This window comes from Epinephelus lanceolatus, chromosome 20 (genome assembly GCF_041903045.1).
Source record: "Epinephelus lanceolatus isolate andai-2023 chromosome 20, ASM4190304v1, whole genome shotgun sequence".
In the NCBI taxonomy this organism is placed as follows: domain Eukaryota; kingdom Metazoa; phylum Chordata; class Actinopteri; order Perciformes; family Serranidae; genus Epinephelus; species Epinephelus lanceolatus.
Window position 1 is genome coordinate 8840608 of NC_135753.1, and position 9678 is coordinate 8850285.

Genomic DNA, 9678 nt, shown 5'->3' on the forward strand with positions numbered 1-9678 from the left:
AGGGGCAGTTTCCCAATATTTCTGTAACTTTCCAAGCCAACAATCCAACATTCACACCTACTTCACACCTTTATAAATGCCTTTCAGGAGAAGCTGTCTGAAAGTGTTTGCACCTATCTCCATATTTAAACAGTGTCACTTTGCCTTGCAGTGTGGATGTTCGGAAAAACTATGAGCACTTTTGATTTTCGATGCGGTCAGACAATATACCATATAAACTAGGTCTGAACAAGTTTAAGTATAAACCTAATACTGACTATTCTGGAGAACAATGGCACACAAATTAAAAAGCTTTCTGCTGCTGAACTTGAACTATGGGCTAAATTATAAAATGATAAACATTACACCTGCTATACATCAGCATGTTACACTGATCATTGGCAATGTTTACATGAACACTAATATTCCACTTTTATTCCAAATATGATATTTTTCAGAATTCCCAATTTGACCTTATTCCAAATCTAGCATTTTATGAATAAAACGTGAGATGTGTTGAATATTATCAAGGTTAAAGGAGAATATCCCCCCACTCACTCTCTAGTTGTACATACCAGCTCCCGAAGCAAATCTTTTTCTCTGCTCCTATGGCAGCTCAACTCCTCTCCTTACCACTGAGTTGGAGCTGATGATCTGGGATGCTGCAACCAACGCTATACGGCAACAAAAGTGCATGATAAGGTTTAGACAACAAAAGCATGTGGTTAGGTTAAAAAAAAAAAAAAAACATAAAAAAACCCCATCATGGTTTGGCTCTACATTTATAGCGGAAGCAAAAACTGGGCTCCCGGGTGTAAGTCCAGGGTTTGTTGGACACTCCAGCTCCTTTTAGCAGCAGCGTTTTAAACTGATGATGTCCTGTGACGCATCATATCGCCGTCACAGGTGCCGCCTGGCTGCATTATGATCTGACGCTGCCTGTCAGTGTATCATACTGCCACGACAGGTGCCTTCCGGTCGACCAGTGGCGTATCATAACACCAGGGAAGGAAACCTGGTCTCACTCTGAAGTCGTGGAATACTGGTGCTAGGGCAGTGACTTCCGGTGTCCGACACGTGCAAAAAAAGCTGTCCCTTCACGGCAGCATGATACGCGGCTGGTGTCAAGAGGAAACACGGTGAGACAACAGCGTTAGTTAAGGGGGCAAAAGTAAGAGTAGGGCTGGTGGAAGGGGTGGTGGATGGGTCCAACAACAACCACAGACTGTTTCCTGGTAGGCCGGCATTGCTTCCTGTGTAATTGTAAAGCCAAACCCCATTCTTTTTTTCTAAACTAAACCACATGCTTGTGTTGGCCAAATGTAACCACATGCGATTGTTGTTGAAGGAAACAGAGGTCAGTTTGTGGTGTTGTACTGACGCAGTGCATTTATTTTGAAAGAGACTGTATGCAAAGTAACCTAATCTGACCTAAGGTTAATTGGTGAAATTGCCCATAGGTGTGAATGTGAGTGTGAATGGTTGTCTGTCTTTATATGATAGCCCTGCGATAGTCTGGCGACCTGTCCAGGGTGTACCCTGCCTCTCGCTGTTGTAGGCTCCAGCCCCCCTGCGACCCTTAACAGGATAAGTAGTAATGGAAAATGAATGAATGAATGCAAATTGTACATTTCCTGTGAAAACCGAAGTGTATTTTAAAAACAGACAATGCATGTAACAGGCAGAAGTTGACACGTCAGCAATCAATGCACCCAGGATACCTTGCACATCATATGTTGATGTGGAAAGAAACCAAACGTCAATATGTGACGAGGTCGCAGTGAGAATGTGCTGGGGAAGGTGGCTTTTGGCATTGGTGTTTGACACTGCTGAAATCACTGACAAAGCGACAGTATTTGACGACTGCAGAATGAGTGCACATGGTCCAACAAATCCACCACCGGTAGGAAACTTTGAACAAATTCAATTTTGAAGAAGCAAAATGGCAAAATCAGCTCCGGTTGTTTCACTTTGACGTAATAAAAAACATGTTAGGGCACGTTGATCGAAGCATGCATAGCTGCATGTAACGTGGTGGAATATTTATTTTCATTAGTCATGTAAGCAGCTCAGAGGTAATATTCTTTTTATCGAAATAAGGGGCAAAAACCAAAATGTTTTGTGCATATTTGCATGCTGATATCAGCATTTAGCTTAAAGTGCAGCTGTGTCTCAGTACAGCCTCACAGAGCGGCTAGCATGACTGTCGACTCGTATTCCTGTTTTTGATTACATCCGCTTTCATAAAACAATGTTTCCATACTATATTGAATTAACAGTCAAAAAGGACATTATTAGAGTTGCAGTGTTATGTGAAGGCGACTGTGAACCCCGTTATTGACCGATAATGTGTAATGTCGCTCCCCAAGGGGGAAAAAATACACAAATGTACTGAATAAATAATGAGTAGTGGGGCAGACCATTAGATTTTATGCAGTGTTCAGCAGGCCTTTGAGATCAGGAAATGAAACCAATTTTACTGACATTGTTCCAAATGAAACATGTAATGACGTGCAGCAATAATAGCTTTCCTGGCTGCAGGGGAGGCAAACACCAGGATGTAGAGTGTATGTTTCTGTCAGCTTCACGTGGGAGTGGGTGTGTGAGTGATTTTCAGGGTCTCGCAACAGGCCAACAACTCCTGCTCGCTTTGCCTTTAGATTGCTTTGCTTTCTTCTCGTCACCCTCCAAGGAGAGATCTGCACAGAAAGCCCACACAATGTGCAGCCTTCAAAGGGAAGAAAAGCCCGCTTTTGTGCATTGTTTGAAACAGAGACAGTCGAAAAGCTTTAGCAATTTGAAACAACCCTTTTAAAGTGATTTCTGGCTATCAGGGATGAGGGGTTCTTTGAAGCTAACAATGTGTGATGGGGGAGGCCAGATGGGATGAGGAAAGTTGCGGCACTGAAGCGCAACACATGATTTCCCCTCAGATTCGTCAGTTTTTAGGCGGAGATGGACAGCGTGGTTTGGATGGTCTCAGAGCTCATATCTTGTCGACTCCTTCCCCGCGCTGCTGTTCCATCTTCATAACGCCTGCATTATGGGTAAATGTGAAGGGCTTCAGCGTGATTGGCTCTCATGGGGATATACAGTATGAGGTGCTGGTGGCAGGATGTCTGATATGCTGTGTGTATCCCATAAAGCTGGAGGAGGCACATATATTTCATATAGAACGACATAAACTGTCGGGGTCTCTGCGGATAAAACATCCTGCAGAGATGATTTCCTTTTACAGGCTCGGGTGTGAGCTGATGTGTTTCAATGCATGAGCACCAAAATGTCCTCTGAAGGATAGAAAGATGAAGAAAATCCTCAGGAGGAAGGACATTTTCACAGCTTCTCACTTCATGGACTCAAGCATCTGCGCTGCATTTATGAGTTTGAAAATAGAAAAACTTTCAGTAGCATGTTTTAAAGAAATTCTTCATCTACAAAATCATTGTATATAAAATACTCACATTGGGCCTCATTCACAAACAGTGCGTATGCACAAATCTGTGCTTAAACTGTGCGTACGATCGTTTGACGCACAAATCCGGGATTCATCAATATTTTCTTATTTCTTATTTATTTTCTATTTTCCCGAATTTGTTCTTACTCTGCGAACAAATTTAGAACTGCCTCAGACCATGCGTACGCACAAATGAGGAAGGAACTGACTTAGAAAATGCAAACATACCTTTTAAGTACATGCAGAGTCTATAAAACCACATTCATGAAAAAGAGATTTAATTAACTTTTTTAAAAATAATTAATTTACTAATATATTGGTCAAATGGATTAAATTACCATGAAATTGACACATGTTCACCCTCATCATTGTGACAATTAAAATATTAACAATAACATGAACAGAAAAACTATCACTCCATCAGCGTGCAGATGATCTGTAATGCCGACTGCCATATCCTTAAGGCTGTGGCCCGCTGGCCAGGAGGCACCCACGACTCATTTATTTTGCAAAACAGTACAGTGGGAATGCGTTTAGAGGCAGGGGCTGTGAGAAGTGGATGGCTTGTTGGTGAGCATCTTTTGTTCTAGTCTTTTATTTCAATTGTTTTAAGTTAGTATTTTCAGTAAGTCTCTATTCCGTTAATGTTAAAATGTTATATTGTTTGGGTGACCGGGCATATGGCCTTAAAACATGGCTGATGACACCATACGCAAACCCTGAAACCCCTCAAGAGGTGCGCTATAATAACATACATGCCCACACACGCGCCGTAGAGCGCACTTTTGGCATGCTTAAGGGCCGTTGGATGTGTTTGGATCAGATGCGGCCGGTGGCAAACTACTTTATACCCCTGAGAAGGTGTGCAAGATCATCCTGGCATGCTGTGTCCTCCACAATCTTACAATGACCCATGGCATTACAATGACCCGGCGCCATCGCTTCTAACAAACTGTGAAATTTACTACTTCTCTCCTCGTGTAACCGCTTCCTTCATTCATGAATCAACTCTAGGCAAGCGGTTTCCTTATATGGAGAAATGGGGGTGTGGTAGTATGCTGATTGCAGATCGCGGACACGCGCCTGTCAATTTAGAATGGTTCTGATTTACTAACATAGGCAGGGTGGTGAGAACAAAATTGGCCGGTACGCACGTGTCATGAATCCAACGGTGATTTTGCGCAAGTACTTATTTTTTGCGGAGAGTAAGAACATTTCTGCGCAGATATTATTGAATGAGGCCCATTGTGTTAGGAGTCATGAAGAAATCTTTGTTTTTCTTGCATGCCTCCACGGTGAACGAAGAATCCAAAACCAGAGAAAATTCTTGATGTATTGAAGTAAAATGGGGCTGTTTTTTGTGATCTGGGTGAACCACCCTTTTAAAGGAACACTTTAACCACAAAATGATTATTAGTATATCAATTAATTACCTAATTTTATGCTGAATTCATGAACAATCTTTTTTTTCTCCACCTATATCCACGGTGAACGAAGAATCCAAAAACAGAGAAAATTCTTGATGAACTGAAGTCATTGGGGTCCTCGTTTAACAACAACAGAATTGTATCAAAACATTTGTTAACACACTCTCTCACAACTCGTGCAGTATAATTTAAGTCTCATTTGTCCGGTTGTTAGTACTTCCCAAACACGTGCATTTTTGCTAAAACCAAAATATTCAAAACAATTCTGGATAAACAGTTTCCTACATGGAAAAGTAGCGCACCTGGGCAAGGGCATCTATTTGAACTCTGCTGGATGAGCAGAATTCAAACACACAAGAATCAGTGAGACTTAAATTACACTGCACAAGTTGGTGTTGAGAGAGTTTGTAAACTGATGCTTTGATATAGTTTTGCTGTTGTTAAATGCAGACCCCTATGACGGGGCGGCAGGAGCGGCAAGTGCTGGAATTTGTAATTTATGTGACAACACCTGAACGCAACACAGGCTCTGCTCCAATTGACTGTGTATACAGTGCTGTGCTGCACTGCTTTGTGAACTGCGTGTTACATGCTGTCCATAACAATAACTATGTCATGTAACAAACTGTGTCAGACTCGGGTTGTTTTCAGTCAGGTAAATGCGGCGCCATAGGGGGGTGTTGCCCAGGGCACCATTTAGGCTAGAACCGCCACTGCCTGTACCTTAATAGTTCAACAGTTTCATCCCCTAAAAGCTCAAATTGCAGAGTCCTGTTTATGGACTGGTGAAATAAAGGAGATACCACATGCTCATTAGTGAGCTTTAGAGTTGTATTTTTTTTTTTTTTTTTTTTACTTTTGACAGAGCCAGGCTAACTATTTCCACCTGTTTCAGGTCATTATGCTAAGCTAAGCTAACCATGTCCTGACTCCAGCTCCACAACACCCAAATTAATATGGATTATTTTACATCATTCTGTGAAAGAAAGCATGTATGCTCAGGTATTACCGTGTATCTGAATTTCTCTTTTAACTTTTCCATTGGTATGCATTAAAGCTGATTCTGTATTTACAGATGTACAAAAAGCTTGAAACACTTCCCTCAACAATCCCTTTCAGCAGCTTGTGTTCGTGTCAGTGTGTGCCTCTGTACGGTCTGTGTGGGTGTGCGTAGCTGCTTGAGATGCCTATAAAAGCTGTGGGAGGTTAAGAGCATCCATTCTGCCTCCTTAACTGTTTTGGAGTGATTCTGTCAAGCTGTCAGGTCGGTTTTTCCTGGAGAACAGCGGAGCGTATGCCACACGGTTCAAGTGTTTTGGAACGCTCATCATCAACTGGCGTCTCAGAGATGACTAAGTGGTACCAGGACACAAGATTACTTTGAGAGGAGAGAGTTTCCTCAAGTGCTTCTGGCTCCTTTTAGAGAGAAATAAAAATAACCCGGAGTAAAAGTACAGCAAGGGAATATAACACTGATTAATAGGAGTCAGTGTGAGTCAATACCTGTGCAGTACTTCTACAGGTATTGATTCAATGGAGGATTCAAGGTGCAAACTGTCCTTTGAATTTTGTGCAGTTTTTTTTCTAAAAAGAGGGAATGCATTAATAATTTAATATAATACTTCCTGTCCTTGTGTTTTCCCACCAGATTTGATTTTTTACCCCGCCCTGATCAGTGTTGGGCTCCTTACTCTAAACATGTAATATATTACATGTTACTCTTTTCAAAAGTAATATTACTTTACTTATTACTCCCTGCCAAAAGTAATTCATTACCCCCCTCATTATTACTTTTGTTACACCCCATAAAATTGATAGTTGCGTTATCACCCCCAAAATTCAGATGTGCGCGTCTGTGTGAATGTCAGGGTAATCACGGGTAAGTGTAGCTAAAGCTAGATGGTGTGCAAATGATTTACCTGGAGGTCTTCAGTTGCCTGTGACCAGTATTTTCCCAAGGCTGTCACTGGTGTCAACAAGACTCGCACTGGAGTCTTGTAGGTGTAGCAACATTTCATCCAGTACATATCCAGCCACAAGCTTCATTACTTCTTAGCAGCTGCAGCTGTCCATGACTGGAATCCAGTTTTGGTAGTTTAGCCAATGTAGCGCTACAGCCAACATCCATGGCCGAGGAGGGTTCATCTTTGGTGGGGTATATTTCCTGGATCTTGACATTGTCATGCTGTTGGTTGTACTAGGTTTCTCGGATTGGTGGAACAAATTTTAGAACGACTACTTACAGTAACAGTGTTCTTGTCATCTTCCCTCTCGACAAAATCAAAGAAATAGGAACATTTCCAGCTGGTAGTGTTTCCATCTTCAAAACTACAACCCCAATTCCAAAAATGTTGGGATGCTGTGTAAAATGTAAATAAAAACAGATTTTATATAAACATATATATATATATATAATTTGTTTTAATATGCATTTATTCTTTAATACGCATAATGTCTGCAACATGTTCCAAAAAAGTTGGGACAGAGGCATGTTTACCACTGTGTTACATCACCTTTTCTTCTAATAACACGCCAGTGTATAGGACCTCAGGACATTAACTGTTGAAGTTTTGAGAGTGAAATTCTTTCCCATTCTTGCCTGATATACAACTAATGTTGCTTAACAGGCTGTGGTCTCCATTTACTGCATTTTGTGCTTTTTTATGCGCAACATGAGACAGGTCTGGACTGCAGGCAGGTCAGTCTAATACCTGCACTCTTTTTCTATGAAGCCATGCTGTTGGATCACGTGCAGAATGTGTCTCTTGTTTTGCTAGAATAAGCAGGGATGTCCCTGAAAGAGATATTGTCTAGATGGCAACAATGTTGCTCCAAAATCTGTGTGTACCTATCAGCATTCATAGTGCCTCCACAGATGAACAAATTACCATAATGCCATGGGCACTAACACACCCCCACACCATCACAGAGGCTGGCTTTTGAGCCTTGAGCTGATAACAACCTGGATGGTCCCATGTCACAATGTCCGTGATTTCCAAAAACAATTTGAAATGTGCTCATCAGACCACAGCACACTTTTCCACTTGTGTCAGTCCATCTCAGATGAGCTTGGGTCCAGAGAAGTCTGCAGTTTTTCTGGATGTTGTTGATATGTTCCAAAGTGTTCCTGAGTCCATGTTGTACTATCCTTTATAGATTCAAGTCAGTTTTTCATACAGTGCCCTCCGAGGGGTCAAAGGTCACAGCCATTCAGTGTTGAGAGAGAATTCTCTGGATTCTCTGAATCATTTGATGATATTTTAGATTGTTGATGGTGAAATCTAGGGTGACCATATTTTGATTTCCAAAAAAGAGGACATTCGGCCGGCCACGACATAGCCTACTTAAATTATACTCTCAGCTTGCTCAAAGATGCCTTATCATTTTAATATATTTAAAATTTATATGTATGGATAGAAAATTCAGTTATATTACAAAATAATATCTCTCAAAGACAGAAATTCAGATAGGCCCCAATAGGGGACACATACACACACTAGAGTGTGGTGATCCGAGCCCGACGGTACCCGACGGGTCGGCCGGGTTTGGTCAGAAATGTAGCTATGAATTGTATTTGGGCTCGGGTCGGATTTGGTCAGCTTTCAGTGAAAATGTAGTGTAAAAATAAATAAAATCCTATTGTCTGTCCTGTTTATTGCTTGGGCACTGTTATTTACATGACAACACCTGAACATAACACACACAGACACACATTGGCTGTTTGTTTCTACCTCTCTCCTTGCTGGAAGTCTCGGACCTCCAGCTGCCCGCCTCCGCCTTGATTAAACGCTGAAAATAAAATAAAAGAGGGAGACAGGTTTTTCCTATTTTGTCTTATTTTGTTTTATTTCTCCCTCTTCTCTCGCTGGAAGCGTCGGACCTCCCGCCTCCCGCTCCCGTCTCAAACACGGAGGTCTCCAGGACAGTGGTTAACATATTTTCATAGAACAGTTCGGATGATATCCTATGAGAAATACATGCGCAACAGTTCATATGATAACCTACAAATCTGTGCCACACAAGTGGCATGATGTCAGCCTTTCAGATTATGTGGGATATGTATAAATTTGGGTACATACATTTTTGTAGGAAAACATACAAAGTTTTTTTACAAAGGCATTGCAGCTTTTCCTGTCGAGATAGTGACATGAAAAGTGGTTGTTTTTACCGAGACGTTGCGTTTCCTGCCTCTAAAACTGGGTATTTTAAACTAAAACATCATCTTTTTTCATAACCATAACCGAGAGGTTTTTGTGTCCAAATATAACCACATAACCAATGCCAACAATATTTCTGGTGATTTGCTGGCTGGTTGGTTGGTGCACAGCTAAGTTCAGTGCTGTCAAGACAGTTGGCTACTGGTGAACCAGGGGACTTTGCAAAGGTCACCAATATTGGCAGATTTACTTTATTTACTGTGAATTGATACACTAAATTCCAATGTTATTATTATTATTATTATTGTTATTATTATTGACATGGATTGATTTTACTATAAAATGTTGCTGAATTTTGAGATAGAGGTGTTTATATGTCTGTGTTTATAAGTTAAAGTGTCATTTATAAGTCAATCAGTCAATCAGTGTGTGTGTTTCAGTATAACATCTGTACTGTCAGAATGTGAACGTCTCTGCGTCTGCATTATCAGCTCCTCACTTCAGCCGAAGGCAAACACCCAGCCCGTGTCCTGACAGTCTGAAGGACATGATGGATGCTTCTTTGAAGGATCCCTTCTGTCATCCAGACGTCCAATTAGGGGCCGGCTGCGGCTGGCCACTCTGGACTGAGAGGTAGGAGGGCACTCAGTAGACCACACTG